Source organism: Aedes aegypti, chromosome 2 (genome assembly GCF_002204515.2).
Source record: "Aedes aegypti strain LVP_AGWG chromosome 2, AaegL5.0 Primary Assembly, whole genome shotgun sequence".
Lineage (NCBI taxonomy): Eukaryota > Metazoa > Arthropoda > Insecta > Diptera > Culicidae > Aedes > Aedes aegypti.
Window position 1 is genome coordinate 235,853,984 of NC_035108.1, and position 19,808 is coordinate 235,873,791.

At 36.2% G+C, this 19,808-nt stretch overlaps 2 long non-coding RNA genes across 2 annotated transcripts; one reads left to right on the forward strand and one right to left on the reverse strand.

Annotated features, from left to right (window-relative positions):
- Positions 1–5,737: 5,737 nt before the first annotated feature.
- On the reverse strand, positions 5,738–6,236 carry LOC110675579. Its single transcript, XR_002499615.1, has 3 exons — positions 5,985–6,236; positions 5,832–5,905; positions 5,738–5,776 (listed from the first exon to the last, which is right to left on the reverse strand). It is a non-coding gene; the product is annotated as an uncharacterized LOC110675579 (long non-coding RNA).
- Positions 6,237–8,576: 2,340 nt separating this feature from the next.
- LOC110675581 lies at positions 8,577–9,531 on the forward strand. The gene is made up of 3 exons (XR_002499620.1): positions 8,577–9,284; positions 9,364–9,437; positions 9,493–9,531. It is a non-coding gene; the product is annotated as an uncharacterized LOC110675581 (long non-coding RNA).
- The last annotated feature ends 10,277 nt before the right edge of the window (positions 9,532–19,808 follow it).

A 19,808-nucleotide genomic window follows, 5' to 3' on the forward strand; every position in this document is an offset into this window, starting at 1 on the left:
TCTGTCCCAGTGAGGACGTTAATGCCGATAAGAAGAAGAAGAAGAAGAAGATGTGAATAAGTTCTCAGTTTATTCGACAAACCAGCTAAATATTTCATGGGTGCACAACAGCAACAGGGTAGCGGATCACAGGGATTTAGTTGAAATCTGGAAACGTAGCTCAATCTTGAGCGATTTCACAAACCAAATTCTGGATTAACAGCTCAGCAGGCTTCTAGCAGCGAGGTACTTCTCGCTAAGCAAGTTCGGAGGAGCTCTTACCAGCTCGAAAGCGGAAATGGAATGAAACTGAATCCAACGAAGGCAGCATGTTTTATAACCTTGGAATAGCAGATGATGCTCCTCCCTTTTGTGCTCTTCGCTTTCTGATCGACCAATCTGGGAAATGGGTATGTGTTGGGCTTGGAATTACTTGAAAATTGTGGAGAATACTAATACGTGAGAAATTGGTCGAACCTGAATTGTTGGAATGATTGGCATTCCCTAAAGATTCAATACGAGCTATTGATAATCAATAGTTTTCTTTATTATGACGGTAAATTTCGGATCCATGGGTGCCAAAATTATTACAATTGTTCAATGAGAATGTCTTTTTAAAAGCATTCTAAATTTGTCGTAATTTTGATACATGGGATAATTTCCCTAATCAAAGTGTTCCCATAAAATATGGAACATAAAAGGCGCTGTTGGAAAAGCCACTCTATTCTAAAATCGTTGTGAAATGTTGAGCACTCACCCCGACGGCACTGCAGCAGCGTCCGCGAGTACAATCTCATATGGTTGAGTCATAAGTTATTCATGATAAATGAAATTTTGTATGAAGCCGTGAAATTGATTTAGGAATATTAGAAGTTATAAATAAAGTCGGAAATATTTCTCTTTTCACTCTTTTCCACAAATTTGATGGCTCTGAAAAGAACCGATGGCTTTGTTAGCTTCGATGTTGTTACGGATAAATAACACTGCTCGGACCAGCAAAACTCAGGGGGCTTCTGGTATTTGCTCCTAACGGGATTGCTTCTTGGCCACCAATAATGATTTCATCACGAGTCGAAATTTTGAAGCGCGGGTCAACAGCTCCTCGGCCGATGAAATTTGCGGCGGCGATGGCTGGGTGAACGCAAACAAGCGGTGAACCACAAATTGAGAATGACTCGCCCGACCGTGTTCACAGTTCGACCGCAAATTCACCTGTGGACTGCTTCTTCTTCTTCTTCTAGGCGGCGGCAGCGGTGATGGCTTTGGCTTCGGACGGCATCTTCTCTCGCTCGTTCGACAGTTTGATTTGAGTGAAGCAAGATAAACGGGGGCGTCCTTCGCTATCGATGTCTGTGCCTGAGAAGCTCGCCCGGTCAGAGCAAGCCGATCTGTCGCCTGCTGAGATGCGAGCCAATCGGAGAGTGAAAAGCAAATGACGTCAAATTTTCTCTAGCCACCCCTATTTATAGATTTGCTTGAAATCAACGTTCTATTGTAAAACAGTTATTAAACTATTTGGACAGCTATGTGGGATTCAGTAAGTAAACGACATGAAGCTTTGATGTCTTATCTTTCGATTGAGGTGCTAATCAAGAAATTTCGTTAAGCCAGCGAAAAGTTATAAACGTTTAAAATATTTCATGCCAGCGTAACGCTCTTGGTTTTGAAATTCCAATTTCACTCCTGTATAGAGAAGAAAGACGTACTTCTACGTCAAAATCGAGTAAATTGAGATTACCTTTTTGAGTCACAAATTAAAATTTAAAATGAGTTCGCGTTCGTCGCAAACACCAACTCCGAAACGTTACACTACTCTACAGAACAAACAAACAGAACAAAATTAGGAACTAAGTACAAACGAAAAATCACTTCAATCACATCACCTTTAAGTTATAACGAATCTAACAAACTTTATCTAAATTAGCTTTGTGGCGTGATTCGCAGAGTGGTTTAGTAGTGTGTGATTCTTTGACCGCGATCCTTTCTTCTGAGGGGACGAGTGAAGCGGTCAGGATCAAACGTGTCAGTTGCGTCGTTCATGTAGTGCTGTGGAATAGTGATAGTGTATAGTTCGCGTAGTGCAGTGAAATTATATGTTTTTTTTTATATCTAACTAATTAAAACTTTTCTTACAGTAATGGATCGGATATATCAGGTAAATTCAAAATTGATATTTATGTACTTATTATCATATGTTTTATACAATGTTCTAAATTGACGAATTGAGCTCATCCTCCTTTACACCCTACCCTACTAACACAATCTCCCTATCCCGTGACGTCTATGAAGATAGTTTGGGTTCCCTGTATTTTCTTAAGTAGACGTTGAACTAACATTCTTTCCCTTCCCCTAGCGATTGTGAGAACGTGGCTAGGTGTACAATCTGATGCTTGTTTTGTGTATTTCTATTATGTAGAGAAAGATGTTCATCCCAAACGTTTTTTTGCGACACTACATATAGTAGATTTATCAAAACCAATAGAGTTGAGCATTAGACTGATGCAAATTTTGAAGTTTTTGCTCCCCTATGCTTAAACGGTGTCAATTATGATGAAAATCATTCTCCCAAAATTTGAAGCGATTTGGAAGAAATTTGGCTGTGCACAGGCCATTTGAAGTTTCTATGGAAATTACTATGGAAAAGTCAATCCTTTTGGGCTATGTCCTCTAACTGTTCGTATTAATAATCTATGGAAAAGTGAACAAACTCTACTCATGTGATATCTTCCCAGCTACAACTTTGCCGAAGATCACATTTTGATGGGACGTAAGGATAATTTGTTATTAGTGATAACAAAGTCTAAATCATGCTGAGATGATCGTTCAATTATTTTCAAAGCAACACTGCTGTTTTGCTGTAGAACATAGTAGCCTGGATTACTTTGATCTATTCTACCCGCCAGGAGCACCACTGTCGCCTGCCGAGAAGTTGGTTAAGCATGCAAAATGTAAACCCAGTTTATGATTAAGAAAAGCAATTTATCATTAAGTCCTATCAAAATGTGATCTTCAGCAAAGTTGTAGCTGAAAGCTGATTTCACATGAGCAGAGGTTGTTCACTTTGCAGAGATTACACTTATATTATGTCAAAAAATAGAGTCGGCGTTTTTCATAGTAATCTCCATATAAACTTCAAATGGCTTGTGCATTTCTTCCAAATCATTTCAAACTTTAGAAGGGTACTATTTACCATATTATAAATCGTTTAAGCATAGGAGAGCCAACATTTCAAAATTTGCATCACTCTATTGTACAGCCACCCACGATTTGTACAGTCGTGAATGCTATGCTATACTACGCTATGTAGGATGTTTTAGATTTTTTTTTACATTCTTCCTTATTCTTCTTAATGCCTTAAAAAAGCTACACATTATGGGTCAAAAAAATGATCCACGATCTCAAAAATCCAGCCTTTAACTTATTTTCGTTCCTTTAGCTTTACCTACATAAAAGATATGAAACCGTAGAACAAATCTTTTGACTTATTTTTGTATATATGGCCATCTTGGGCACAAGGGCACGTAAAACCTATTTCAGAAGGAACTGGTATCGTATTCAGAAGTTCATACGCATGTACAGTACGACGATTCAAATTTAATGATTTTAATTCCGATTAATTTGAGCATCAAGAAGGCCAACGGTTAGAATTGGCCGGATTTGATCGGAATATTTTAGAACCGAAATATCAACAGAGATCCTCAAAGATTTATCCAATTATTCCCATAATTCCATAAATTTGTCAGAAATTTCTTCCAAGATAATGTCTATCCTAACCGATTTACTTAGGGATTCCACTGAGGATTTTATTATAAATTTCGCCAGAGATAACTCCAGAAATCTCTCTCTAGAAACCCATGACGTTTTCAAAGGATTTCTTCATTCCTTCAAGGATTCTCCAAGGAACTTCAGGAATTCTTTTCAAAAAAATACCGAGGATGTAATTCATATTATGACTAAATAAAACAAAATAAGCACTCGAAAACGATGGCACTATGATTGACACATCCCGAATCTAATATAAAATTCTACGTAAAACTGCGTCATTTGACTAACTTCTTTGTGTGGGAGTGTGTAGGATTTCATGTAGGATTTCTAGAGTAAGCCCCTAGAGTAAGAATTCCTGGTTGAATCTCTAGAGAAATTCTTCGAGAGAACTCGAGCAAATCACTGGAAAATTTTAAAGAGGAACCAATGTAGCGTTTATTCTGGAGTAATTCTTGGAGAATTTCTTGAAAAATTCTAGCAAAATCTATAGGAGAATCCTTGTAGAAATTTTCCTAGAGGGAGAAGTCTCCAGTGGAGTGTCTGATGAAATTCCTGAAGGAATTTCAGACGGAGAATTTGGGTTAATTGCTTAAGCAATCAATACAAGTTACCTGGGTTAATTTCTGAAAAGAACTCCGAAGGAATGTCTGGGTTAATTGCTGTAGGATCCCTTGAAGGCATTGGATGAATCCTTGCAGGAATCCCTAGAGCAGCGGTTATCATATCGTGCTCCGCGGTTTTCCAGATTTGTGCTCTTGAAAATTTGATGTTTGACTTCGATTTATTTTCACCCTAAAGATGTGAATTCCACGGAAGAAATTCTATTTTGTTTCTATTTCGTTTTTTTTTCGTTTCGAATAATTTCGAGCCATATTGGATTCCACTCGAGCCACAAGAAACAATAAGCTATACTTCTTTTCGTTTTTCAAAGTGTTAGAAACTGCGTGTTTCATATTGTTTCCTATCGACATGACAATATCCATATCGCATACCCCCAAACTGTAGAGTAGACACAATGCCGTGCCATTCCATTACCGTGTATTTTATCGACAAGTGCGCTCTGTTCAAAATTCGTTCGGACACTCGCTGCTGGTGCTGGCAAAGCCATCAACATATTTGAAATGCATGTCTACACCCGACACGCCGTCAGCGCTGCTGTTGAATCATAATTAACTCGTTTTCGGTTGAATCGTTTTGATTGAAAGAGTTTTCGGCTACCGTCCGTTTTGGCGTCTGCTGGTGATTCCGCTCAGTGCGCGGTTCTGTCAACGGGTATAATGTGCTGGTTACTGTATACTGTAGGCACTTCGATCTCTGTGAATACATTTAGTGTTATTTTTTGTAAATTTTTAGTAGCATAGTTTGAAAACGAACCCATTTTAATTTGATTGAATGCTCCTGGATCTGATACAGTAAGCTTAGATCTGAAAGAGACTCGCAATGAGGAAAAATATCAACGTCATATGCAGCCCGTCGATTTTATGGCTGATAAAGTGAAAAGTATTGTGTTCATAATAAACTGTTATTAAAAACCTCAGTCAGTGGAGCAGTTTATCCAAAGATGCTGAAAAATCTAAACACAAGACTTCCATTTCTAATGCCTGCTACGTTTGCTGGCATGAAACTTCAACTAAAAGGCCACTTATGCTTCGGTGTGATAAAAACGCAATATTGTTTTTGCTGAGATATTCATGTGCGGGTTTGAATGAATTGCGCATGATTGATGTAAACGCAGACTGGAATAAGGTTTAGAGAACCGACTTTCATAAAATTTCACTTGTAAACCTAAAAAAGAAAGCAATGAGTTTTTCTGACTTTCCCAGTAAATATTGATCAAAATACTGTAGCTGAGCTTCTAGGTTGTTCAATGAATACCTAAGTTGAATCCCACACTCTTAAAAATAATTTTTGTGGAGCAGTCGACTGTATATTTTAATTGTGGAATTTACGGCTAAGCAGTCTTGGAATGATTAAAACGAGTTTTGTTTCAACCCAACGTTTCGACACGGGGATTGTGTCTTCCTCAGGGGAGCTGTAATTTGTTCAATTGTTAATAGTGTTTTACACATTTGTGTTATATGACTTACATTAATTTGTCGTTTTTTGTCTAGTGTTTGGTCTAACTTTAACTGTCCTATGTTTAAATCGTCGTTGGTACATGCTGTGAGATGGATATTGTTCGTTATTACTTGTCCAAAAATTATAAAATAGTACAAATAAATTTTCGAAAAAGGTCTTACACTATTCGGAACCACTTTCAATTTACGTATTTCTTGTTTGGCAAATGGCGCAATTTTTCCCTTTTGCTCAACCCTCCTCATGTGGCTCGTTTCATTTGCTTGATGAAGTGCCCTATCGGAATAATCTAACTCTCGTCTAAATTATCTTCTCTGATTGTTTCGTTTTTTCTATTAATGTTCTTTATGCTATGAAGTACTCCTGCATATGTTGTACTTAGGTTATCTATGTCTGTTCGTTTGTTGACTGTGTTGTTGGTGTTGGTAATGTCCCAGACAACCAGAAGTCGCAAAAATATTCACATAATAACTCGTTTATTCATGCAAATCACATCAAACCCGCAAAACACGGTAGATAAAATCGTCAGATTGATGAGTTTCCTCGCATAAAACGCTATTTTCTGAGTTCATTTGTACATATTTTTTCGTCCCGTACACTCGTACAAAGTAAGTCGAATCAATTCGTAGCAGCTGTCAAACCAATATTTGTTATCATACGTTAAGTCGCATAATATTACAGGTTATTTCGGTAGAAAATTAATACACTCGCATTGTATGCTATCATTCATCACATAATATATGCACGTATATCGCCTCCACTTTTGTACGTAGAAGGGCTTTTCGCGGCATCTTATAAGTGAAATGTTGCACATACAAAGCCTCCAGGTGATTTCGTTATACGTACATTTTGGTTGTCTGGGGTGGCACATTTCAAGGAATGGTAGTGTGGATTATTTGTGGTTGTGATCTATAATTTTAGTTTGTTCTAGATTGAACCTGTGATTGTGTTCAATGCAATGTTCAATTAATGCTGTTGTCGTTTCTATAAGTGTGGCTTTTGCTGTTCTAGTATTAGTGTTATTTTCGTCCATCAGTTTGTTCAATTTGTTTACATTTGATTTATGGCCAGCTAATCTTCGGCGTAAATTATTCCTAGTCATACCTATATAGCAGCTATTGCAGTCATTACAGGGAATTTTATAGATTACATTATTAATTTCGTCTTTTTTTACAGGATCTTTCACTTTGGTGTGCAGTTTGTGGATTGTTTGATGTTGTCTGGTAGTTATATAAATGTTTGGATAGTCTTTAGAGAGGATTTTCGTGTCAGTGAATCATCGATTTGTTTTCGGCGAGAAAACAAATCGATGATTCACTGACACATCAAGTCGCGGCGATTGAACCATTGATATCAGAGAGGATTTTCGTGATTCGTTGGGATAATGCTGGTATGTATGGAATTGATCTGTAGGTCTTTTCTTGTGTCGTTTCATGTTGGTCTTGTTGAGAGATGGTCTGCTGGTCAACGGTGTCATAATTAGATCTATTGGTCATTTGATGATTGATCGTGGGTCCTGTTTGATTGATGCGATGGTCGGAATCGATGTCGTCAGTTGAATTGTGGCTTTTCTGGATCTGGTGTGTGTTGGGTATGGGATTAGCTGGCGAGATGGCTGGCTGGGTTGGTAGATGAATTGGTGGTTGTTGTTGAGTGCAGGATGTGATGGCTAGCTGTGGTGGGGGTTGGGTGGGTGATAGCTGGCACAATGGTCGGCTGGGTGGAGGGTTCTTTGGTTTGTTGATGTACAGTTGCAACAGTCGATTGATCAGCTGTTTGGGGTACCCGTTTTTTTGAAGATGCTGGTGAATTGTTGTTTTGATTTCATCCAAAGGTTTGTTTCGTGTTAGCGAGCAAACCCTGTGGATGAAGTTGTTCGCTACATTTATTTTATGTTTTGGCTGATGAAACGACTTGAAATTCAGCATTCTCCCTGATGCTATTGGTTTTGCGTACCATTCCGTTGTCAACGACTGATCCGGGTTGCGTATGACCGTCACGTCTAAGAACGGTAGCCTTCCGTTTTCCTCCGTCTCAATGGTGAACTGTATTCTGGGTTCTACTTCGTTGAATGAGTCCAGGACCTGCTGTTCGGTGTTCCGTGGGATTACCATAAAGATATCGTCCACGTATTTTTTGAAAATTGTAGTCTCAAATGGTAGAGAACTCATAGCTTGGCTGATGACGGAGTCTAAGACGATGTCGGCTAGTATTGGAGAGAGAGGGCTTCCCATTGCCGTTCCAAAGGTTTGTTTGAAGAACTGTCCTTCGAAACAGAAGTAATTTGCCTCCATACAGTATTCAACGACCTCTAGGAACAGATCTAGACTGATTTCCGTATCCACTTCGTTCCACCGTGCTATTATGTTCCTAATTACCAGGTGACGTGGCACATTAGTCCAACTGTTGCAACTGTACATCAACAAACCAAAGAACCCTCCACCCAGCCGACCATTGTGCCAGCTATCACCCACCCAACCCCCACCACAGCTAGCCATCACATCCTGCACTTAACAACAACCACCAATTCATCTACCAACCCAGCCAGCCATCTCGCCAGCTAATCCCATACCCAACACACACCAGATCCAGAAAAGCCACAATTCAACTGACGACATCGATTCCGACCATCGCATCAATCAAACAGGACCTACGATCAATCATCAAATGACCAATAGATCTAATTATGACACCGTTGACCAGCAGACCATCTCTCAACAAGACCAACATGAAACGACACAAGAAAAGACCTACAGATCAATTCCATACATACCAGCATTATCCCAACGAATCACGAAAATCCTCTCTAAAGACTATCCAAACATTTATATAACTACCAGACAACATCAAACAATCCACAAACTGCACACCAAAGTGAAAGATCCTGTAAAAAAAGACGAAATTAATAATGTAATCTATAAAATTCCCTGTAATGACTGCAATAGCTGCTATATAGGTATGACTAGGAATAATTTACGCCGAAGATTAGCTGGCCATAAATCAAATGTAAACAAATTGAACAAACTGATGGACGAAAATAACACTAATACAAGAACAGCAAAAGCCACACTTATAGAAACGACAACAGCATTAATTGAACATTGCATTGAACACAATCACAGGTTCAATCTAGAACAAACTAAAATTATAGATCACAACCACAAACAATCCACACTACCATTCCTTGAAATGTGCCACATTACCAACACCAACAACACAGTCAACAAACGAACAGACATAGATAACCTAAGTACAACATATGCAGGAGTACTTCATAGCATAAAGAACATTAATAGAAAAAACGAAACAATCAGAGAAGATAATTTAGACGAGAGTTAGATTATTCCGATAGGGCACTTCATCAAGCAAATGAAACGAGCCACATGAGGAGGGTTGAGCAAAAGGGAAAAATTGCGCCATTTGCCAAACAAGAAATACGTAAATTGAAAGTGGTTCCGAATAGTGTAAGACCTTTTTCGAAAATTTATTTGTACTATTTTATAATTTTTGGACAAGTAATAACGAACAATATCCATCTCACAGCATGTACCAACGACGATTTAAACATAGGACAGTTAAAGTTAGACCAAACACTAGACAAAAAACGACAAATTAATGTAAGTCATATAACACAAATGTGTAAAACACTATTAACAATTGAACAAATTACAGCTCCCCTGAGGAAGACACAATCCCCGTGTCGAAACGTTGGGTTGAAACAAAACTCGTTTTAATCATTCCAAGACTGCTTAGCCGTAAATTCCACAACTTAAAAATAATGAAAATTACTGTGGGCCTAATTCACGTTATGACTGAATGACGCATGATGTAAGTGATAGAACGACACAAAATCGTGTTCTTGAAGATGTATTGAACAAAAAAGATAATTTTACATGATAAAGGACATGAAAACGATGGTCCTGTGATCGACATTCACCAAATTAGACACTGCTGTATTTGAAATTCAACACAAATTTACGTCATTTGTTTCACTTCTTTTATGTGCATCCAAAAGACGTAAAATCACATGATTTTTTGGGAGTTTGCAGACGATATTTCTAAGAATGCGTAGAAATGATCGTTAACGTTCTTAAAGCTTTCATCATAATGTTATTGAACTCGATGGCTACATAATGGGCGGTATGAATAAAATGTAGTAAAGTTAAGTTAACTACATTTTTGGTAGTAAACGCTACATGTGAAACATAAGTGGAACATTAGACTAATGCAAATTTTGAAGTTTTTGCTCCCCTATGCTTAAACGGTGTCAATTATGATGAGAATCATTCTCCCAAAATTTGAAATGATTCAGAAGAAATTTGGTTGTGCACACGCTATTTAAAGTTTATATGGAAATGACTATGGAAAAGTCAAATCTTTTGCGTTCAGTCCTCTAACTGCTCGTAATAATAATCTATGGAAAAGTGAACAAACTCTACTCATGAAATCTTCCCAGCTACAACTTTGCCGAAGACCTCATTTTGATGGGACGTAAGGATAATTTGTAATCATTGATAACAAAGTCTAAATCATGCTGAGACGATCATTCAATTACTTTCAGAGCTGTAGCCCGGATTACTTTGATCTATTCTTTCCGCCAGGAGCACCATTGCACACTGGTCCAGGAAGCTAATTTAGGCGGACATGAGGTTTTCGTCAAGATTTATTGATTTTAGAGCCATAGTTTATTCTGAGAATATGTTCAGAATTTTCAGTACTACAAAATGTACGGAACAAATTTTTTTTTCACGGTGATCGCAAGAGTGACGTATACGCCAACTTTTTTATTTTAACGAATCGAAAGTTGGTATGTTCATCAAAGTTGTAGCAAATGATCATAGAAACAACTTTGCCGAACAAACTTTTTCTCGGTTTTGCTTCAGAGCTGAGATAATTAAGTATTTTTAATAAAAAATCGTTTTTTGCTCTTAAGTGTTTTATTTTTTAGTTTTATTGACCTACTATGTTCTACAAAGTTTTTATACTTATCATTTTCTACAACTTTACTGAACATACCAAAGTTGTATTTCTTATGGTTTTCATGTTATTTGAGTTTTTCATCTTAAAATTAGCTATTTTGTATGCCTTGTATCTCAACTATGAGCACCTCAAAAAAATATATCTTTCCACCAAATGATTTTGCAGTCTTTCAAGTACCTGTGAGCAAAATTTGGAGAAGATGATATTTTTCTGTCTCGTTTAAAATCGATTTTACTAATAGACGTTATGAGATAAATCCATATTTATTGAATATTCATACATGCTCAACTCACAAAAGTCATGGCTACCTAAGCATTTCAAACCAAAGGTAACACGTGTATTTATATAGAAATATAAAGTACATCGTTTTTCAGTTGTTTTCGATTAACTTGGAAGCTTCTGCAAGAAATTCATCGTCTTTTCCTCTACCAGTATTTAATCTATTCCTAAGCAAGATCACCAGGTTGGAAGTCAACATAAGCCGTATAAAGTACATATACAAAATTTACAGTCCGATTGAATTCTGTGGCATGATTTTCCCAGAATCTTCTGATGGATTTATTCCGCATTTTTTATGCTTCTTCGGCGGCATGCCGGACAACATTACTACATGTGAAAGTAGTTTTTGCACTGCTGGACAACATTACTATATGCGAAAGTAGTGTTTGCACCGTTGGAGAGAGTACGTACCAATCGTAGAACTGGCGATACTAACAGTTCGTTTCTGACAAAAACTGTTCAAATGCCTCCTCGTTAATCTTCCGATTAAAGTTGACTACTTTTAAAATGATTGAGATCCGTGAAAAGAAGTTATTACAAGTGCGGAAACGCTAACAAAAGTGCGCAATTGAATCAAATCGGGTAGGTGTCTTTGGGGGACTTATTCTTCGTAAATCGAAGAATAAGTGCTCTGAAGACACCAACAGGATTCAATGCAATCCCTCACTTTTATTCACACTTTCGGACTTATGAGCACTTCGCAGCAGGGCTGTTAAGTATCATGACCGGCTTGCGACAGTGACGAAACGAGTCTTCTCACTGTCGCAAGTCGAAACTATATCTCATGTGCTCACTTCGTCAAGTCGCAATGACAGAGCTCTCACGAGAGAAATTTTAATGTTGTTTTGTTATTAAAATTTGTGTCTAATTTTGGAGAATTTCGGGAAGTAAATGTGTTTGAAACGTTGAGTGGATATCCTTCCTTGATTCCAACGATATAAACAGCAATTATACCAGATAATTAACTGAAAATTGTCAAGTTTACGATTCCGTCACAGGCCGTAGTGACGGAAAAATGAAAGAGAATTTAGAGAAAATCTCTGTCATTGTATCGCCGTCCGATGACAGTGAGGTAAGCAACTATGTAAAAATCGCGCGACACCCTGCATTTACATTGACGCTTTCCAGCCCTGCTTCGCAGTCCAGTAGTGAAAGAAATACACAATATCTACTTCCCACGGCATGCCGTGTTACGACCATTTGAGTTCCTACCAGCTGGAAGAGGTTCGTACAGTCACAGCCCTAACCTTCCTTTGAGGGATTTTCGTGGCGATCCTTTAGAATGCTGTTACACTTACTGATACGTCTACAACTATTGCACGGAAGTGGTGTTGTCCGGCATGCCGCATTACCAAAGAAAAACATGAAACGTGGAATCCATCAGAAGATTCTGGGAAAATCATGCCACAGAATTCAATCGGACTGTAAATTTTGTATATGTATTTTATACGGCTTATGTTAACTTCTAATCCGGTGATCTTGCTTAGGAATAGATTAAATACTGGTAGAGGAAAAGACGATGAATTTCTTGCAGAAGCTTCCAAGTTAATCGAAAACAGCTGAAAACCGATGTACTTTATATTTCTATATAAATACACGTGTCACCTTTGGTTTGATATGCTCAGGTAGCCATGACTTTTGTGAGTTGAGCATGTATGAATATTCAATAAATATGGATTTATCTCATAACGTCTAGTAGTAAAATCGATTTTAAACGAGACAGAAAAATATCATCTTCTCCAAATTTTGCTCACAGGTACTTGAAAGACTGCAAAATCATTTGGTGGAAAGATATATTTTTTTGAGGTGCTCATAGTTGAGATACAAGGCATACAAAATAGCTAATTTTAAGATGAAAAACTCAAATAACATGAAAACCATAAGAAATACAACTTTGGTATGTTCAGTAAAGTTGTAGAAAATGATAAGTATAAAAACTTTGAAGAACATAGTAGGCCAATAAAACTAAAAAATAAAACACTTAAGAGCAAAAAACGATTTTTTATTAAAAATACTTAATTATCTCAGCTCTGAAGCAAAACCGAGAAAAAGTTTGTTCGGCAAAGTTGTTTCTAAGATCATTTGCTACAACTTTACTGAACATACCAACTTACGATTCGTTAAAATAAAAAAGTTGTCGTATACGTCACTCTTGCGATCACCGTAAAAAAATTTTTGTTCCGTACATTTTGTAGTACTGAAAATTCTGAACATATTCTCAGAATAAACTATGGCTCTAAAATCAATAAATCTTGACGAAAACCTCATGTCCGCCTAAATTAGCTTCCTGGACCAGTGTGCATTGTTGCCTGCCGAGCAGTGAATTAAGCATGCAAAATGCAAACCCAGTTTATGATTTTAAATAGCATGGTCTTTGGCAAAGTTGAAGCTGAACGGATTTCACATGAGTAGAGTGTGTTCACTTCTCCATAAAACATTACGAAGAAGAGATAGAGGGCTGAACACAAAAAGTTGGCGTTTTCCATAGTAATCTGTGCACAATCAAATTTCTTCCGAATCATTTCAAACTTTGGGAGGATGCTTTTTACCATAATATAATTAGTTTAAGCACAGGGGAACCTAAATTTCAAAATTTGCATCACTCTAGTGGAACATATTTGTGTCATTTTGCTTTCTACACCTTTCGAACATATTACAAACAACGCGTTGCTATAATTAAAGGTAGCATTTACTACAAAACTACTGATAGTTAGATAGTTAGCTTCAGAGGTTGCTGTACATGCTCTGAGATTGCGGCATTGAATGGTATAATTTACTTTTAAGTAAAAATCATGGTAAACCGATATGAGTTTTGATATTTTGGAAGGTATTTTGAGTTTTGCTTAGGAACTCTGAAGTTACGAAAAGATTCATCCCGCCAATTTTGAGATTCCGGTAAGATTACTGGCCGTAGCTGTTTGTGATATCCTTGTGAATTCTGGCATTACGATAATTATATTATTTTCCAGGATTTTTTGGATGTCGATTGGAATTCAGATATTTATTAAGTTATTCTGAATTTTAAGTGTGAATTCTGACTTCTCTTTCCTTTAGAATTCCGGAATTCCTGTAAGAACTTTGGGATTCCGATAGGAATGTCGAATTTTTAATGATAATTCTAGAATTTTAAAAGCCATTCTAGGAATATTGCGGAAATATTAGAAATCTGAAAAAAGCTCTAGCATTCGGGTGGGAATGAGATTCCGGTTATTAATCTCTTGGAATTCTGTTGGTATCTTTGAGACGGTATTTCTGTAAGAATCTATAAGATTTCGAAGGAATTCCTGCGAATTATTGTGTGAATATTTGGAATTCTGAAAATCAATCTTTGGAATTATTGTTAAAAACCTTTAAGGTTCCGTTATTCTCCAGTTCTGTTGGAATTTCAAAGCAAAGCTTTGATATAAACCTTTTGAATGTCGGCAAATATTTTCTAGGTTCCAATGGATTTTTTTGTGAAATCAATTTTAATAATTTAGAAAGGAACCCTGGTATTTTAGGGGAGATCCTCATTGAGTTCTAACGACTACCACTAGTGTCACTAAAATTCCCATACAATCTCTACATTCTACATTATAGAATTTTCAAGGATACTATCAGGAACCTCATCTAATAACAAGACTATCAAATAAACACTTGGAATTTCCAGAATTCAACATTCTGTTGAGAAAACACACGGGGAGCCTCAAAATTGTACCGCAATTTCACCAGAATCTTAGTACTAGTGCTATCAAATATGTTGTTCCTAGTTTGATAGCTGTAATCTCAAGATCTCTTCATAAATTTTAAGCTAAGATTCAGAAACTCGTCGAACACTGGCGTTGGCGAAGATCGAGAACCACCCAGAAAATTCTTTGATGTACGATTATCATAAAATCATACATATAAATAGAATACCAGACTTATCGAAAAATTACAGACTTAACGCAAAATTACAAATCATGTCAAATTACAGCACTTTCATGAATTTGTGCAAATTGTCGCGTAATCGATTAGATTCCATGCATTTTCTACATATGCATTATTGTATTAATTTTAGGCGTCACTCTGAATAGATTTTTCTTTACGTGCATAATCACTCTGCACTCTGAATGGAAATTAATTAACGTGCAGCATCAGTCACTTCTACCCGTATGCACGGTGTACTAAATTAAGAAGGTGATATATTCCGAAAACTGACAGCTATTTGAGGACGTCATTCCTATCCACCTCGAACAAATTTTCGAAAAAAATGATCTAGTGGTCCGTATGGTATATGAAACGATAGGAGTGACGTCACATGTTTACAACCAAACTTGATGTTTACATCAGTGAAGAGCCTGCCTTGTTAATTTTTTATGCCGTGCCCGTATGTAGTAAAAACTTATGTTCGAAAGCAGTACCCGACCAGAACCACCTAACAAGATTAAAACACATTCCTATCAGCAGCAGTTAAACATAACAGAATTTGATATAATTTTGTTATCAAGATGGCTTTGTTCTCAACCTGTTATATTTTTAGTAACACGTTTATAACAAAATTTATTATATTTTTGACATCGCATTTGTAAGTTTGTTGCAAATAACATCCGATCCCGACCAGAACCACATAACAAGATTATAACATAATTTTGGTATCAATATGGGTTTGTTCTCAACTTGATATCTTTTTAGTAATAAATTTATAACAACATATGTTATATTTTTGACATCGCATTTATAAGTTCGTTGCAAATAACATCCGATGTCATAAACAGTTACATAGTTTGTAGTGATGTTGTTATTTTGTAACATCCTTGCAACACATTCTGTAATAATTTTGTTATAATTATAATAGGGTTTGTTATGTTTGAGTTCTATTTAGTGCAAATTTTGTTAGAGTTTTTGTTATTTTAACTAAACGGTACATGTTTTATAACAACTGGTGATATAAAACAATCATATCAGGGGAACACATTCTGTTATAATCTTGATTCCTCCGTCTGGTCGGGGTGTCATAAACAGTAACATAGTTTTCAATAATTTTGTTTTTTTGTATTATCTTTGCAATACATTCTGTAATAATTTTGATATAATTGTAACAGGGTTTGTTATATTTTAGTTTAATTTGGTGCAAATTTTGTTAGAATTTTTGTTATTTTAACTACTAACGGTACATGTTTTATAACAACTGGTGATATAAAACAATCATATCAGGGGAACACATTCTGTTATAATCTTGATTCCTCCGTCTGGTAGGGGTGTCATAAACAGTAACATAGTTTTCAATAATTTTGTTATTTTGTATTATCTTTGCAATACATTCTGTAATAATTTTGATATAATTGTAACAGGGTTTGTTATATTTTAGTTTAATTTGGTGCAAATTTTGTTAGAATTTTTGTTATTTTAACTACTAACGGTACATGTTTTATAACAACTGGTGATATAAAACAATCATATCAGGGGAACACATTCTGTTATAATCTTGTTTCTTCAGTCTGGTCGGGTACGTAGCAGGCTTGGGAACTGTGACCACTATTTATAACAGTTCATCGATTCTGCCAGTCAACCAAAACACAAAGCAGCAGCAGCATCAATACCATCAGGTGCCGACGGTTCACACACTGCTTGAGTGTTTTTGTCTCTACACTCTGACCGTTTTCGGGCAGCCATCCCGAGGTGAATGATCGGAAAAAATGTTGAATAAGTCAATCGTTAATATTTCGCTTGTGTTTTAAACTAATTGAAATTTATTAGCGCTAATAGCAAGAGCACAATCATTCCGTTGCGATACATATAAACAAGTTCAATTTTATGCTACCTTTATCGAGCAAAAATGCAAAACCCCCAAAACCGGAAAAATCGTGTCACCACTGTGCTCGAGTCATTTCGCATTCGGGTTTGAAAAAACGTTGGGAAGAAGAAGATTACAGTTTTGAAGTACTTACTGCACGTTCAAAAGGTTTTTTATTCATACCAAAAGTGTAGTAAACTATGAAGATTTTGTTTTTGAGTAGAAGCTACATGTAGTAAAGCTCAACACTTTTTATTCATACCACTCAATGAATGTATAAGGTATGCTTCCAAATCCTCTCTCATAAAGGGAGATGGACAGATAGAAATCATGTCCAAACAGATTCTCAACAGACATATTTGGGAAAAAAAATTAAAAGTAAAACATCAGCAGGTTAATGTGCAGCTGAAATGATGGTCATTCCTGGTGAACACTTCAAGCATTGACTGTGAACTTGATCAGCAAAAGCATCAAATGGGAGCAACTTGGTGCGCTTTGGCAGAGCAAATTCATGATTTTCTTCGATCATTAAAATCTATGTATAAACACGTGAGGGCCTTGATTCAATACAAACGCATCCTTCCCAAGCATAGGACATAAATATTTGTGACATGGATTCCAACATGCATGGTGATGATAGATATCATTTGTTTCCAATGTTACTAGTGTTGTTGAAAACTATGAAACCAATACCGAACCAAGAACTATATTTTTCAACTTTTGTTTATAGAAAAAATGTGAAATACATGAATACCATTCTGATTAAATTTCGAACACTGTATTTTATAATCTGTTCTATCTCTACTTTATATCGCTTGTTTTATGAATTTTTTATCAGTATTTTTTCAAACATTACATTCATTTCTTATATCTAGGTGTTCTGTGTTATTAAACAACACTATCATCCTATTTTGGTAAAATAAATTTAAGATTTTATTAACATTTTGTTAACAGCATATTACATTTCATTAGCCGTAGCAGTTCCGATTTTTTACCGGTGAGTTGATTTCACCAGCTTATAAGAGAAAAAAAAACACGTTTTCAATTTACCTAACCTAACTTGACCCACATATATAACGCATTATTCGTGGCAATAGAAGATTGTGGCGATTTTTGCCTGAAATTATTACCGGTAATTATTTTATCCCTTCAGTCGTCGCGCGGTTCGCCACCGTTAGAACCACCACGCTGAAGCAGTATACGCCAAGCGAGGTTTTTTCACCACTGTTGTACAAAATACAACAGCGCGACGACTGAAGTGTTATTTGATATTTGTTCCAATGATTCACCATTGGATATTCTATGTAACTTTTTGGTACTATACCAGAGAGGGAGCTCAAAATTTTATTTTGAATTCTCTGCAGAGCTTTTTTCCTGGTATTACAACAGCTAGTCCATATTGGTGCTGCATACCACATGGCTGGCCTAAAAGTTTGTTTGAATATCAAAAGCTTGTTCTTAGGACAAAGTTTTGATTTTCTATTAATAGGTGGATAGAGACATTTTACATATTTGTTACATTTGGCTTGAATGCCCTCAATGTGATTTTTGAAAGTTTTTTGAGTTTGTGTGGGAATATTATTAGTTGAGTTTATGCTTCCATTAGGAGAAATCTTCGATTTTTGCAAGTATGAAGAAAATATATACAAACTTTTTTTGCAATCGACTACAGATGACACGCAGGCTTCGTCCTTTGGCGGAGAGGCCTGTGTCATCCGCAAACAAGGATTTTTGACATCCCTGAGGTAACTCAGGTAAGTCAGATGTGAAAATATTGTATAATATTACAGCTCTTACAGGAAGTCTTTCAGATCTGGAGTTCTGATAATTGACCTGCAGTGTACGATTTAACAGATAACTTTGAATTATTCTAACAATGTATGTTGGAAAATTAAAGTTTTTTAATTTTACAATAAAGCCATCGTGCCAAACACTGTCGAATGCATTTTCTATGTCTAGAACTCCAGTAGAATAGCCTTCAAATTTGTTAGGAACGGATCAAATTTGTTACACGTAAAAGTTAATGAGTGGTCGAATGTCCATGTCGGAATCCGAACTGTTCATTGGCAAAAATAGAATATTCGTTGATGTGGACCATCATTCTGTTCAAAATGACCTTCTCAAAAAGTTTCCTGATAGATGTAAGCATATTAATAGGACGATAGCTGGAGGTTTCTGCAGGATTTTTGCCTGGTTTTAAAATTGGAACAACCTTAGCATTTTTCCATTTGTCAGGAAAATATGCTAATTGAAAACACTTGATAAATATATCAGCTTAAAATGATAAGCTACTCTCTGGAAGTTTCTTGAGGAGGATGTAGGAAATTTCATCATCACCAGGAGCTTCCATATTTTTGATTTATTTTTATAATAGTTCTCAGTTCTTCCAAATCAGTCTCCCAGGAATTTTAGAAAACGTTCTCTTGATTGAGAATATTTTCGAAGTCCTGAGTAACTTGATTTTCAATTGGACTAGTGAGCCCTAAACTTATATTGTCGCGCTTTCAAACTGGATAGCAAGTTTTCGAGCTTCTTCATAGAAATAATTTGTTTTCCTCTTTCAATGCCAGTATTGGCTTATGAGTTTCTTTTTCAAAATTTTAGATAATTTCCAAAAGGGCTCAGTGCCAAGGTATTTTCAAAATTTTTGTTTATTAATTGTGAAAAATGTTACTTGATTTCTTTCTGCAAATCCTGCAATTTAATTTTAATAGCAGGATCGCAAGTGCGTTGAAATTGCCTTCTCCTCACGTTTTTAAGACGGGTCAAGAGTTTAAGATAATCGTCTATAATCACGGATTCAAATTTTACTTCACATTTTGGAATTGCAATGCTTCTGGCTTCAACAATGGAATTTGTTAAAGTTTTAAGAGCATTGTCAATATCAAGTTTAGTTTCTAAAGAAATGTTAACATCAAGATTAGAGTCAACATACGTTTTATATATATTCCAGTCGGCTCGTAAATAGTTGAAA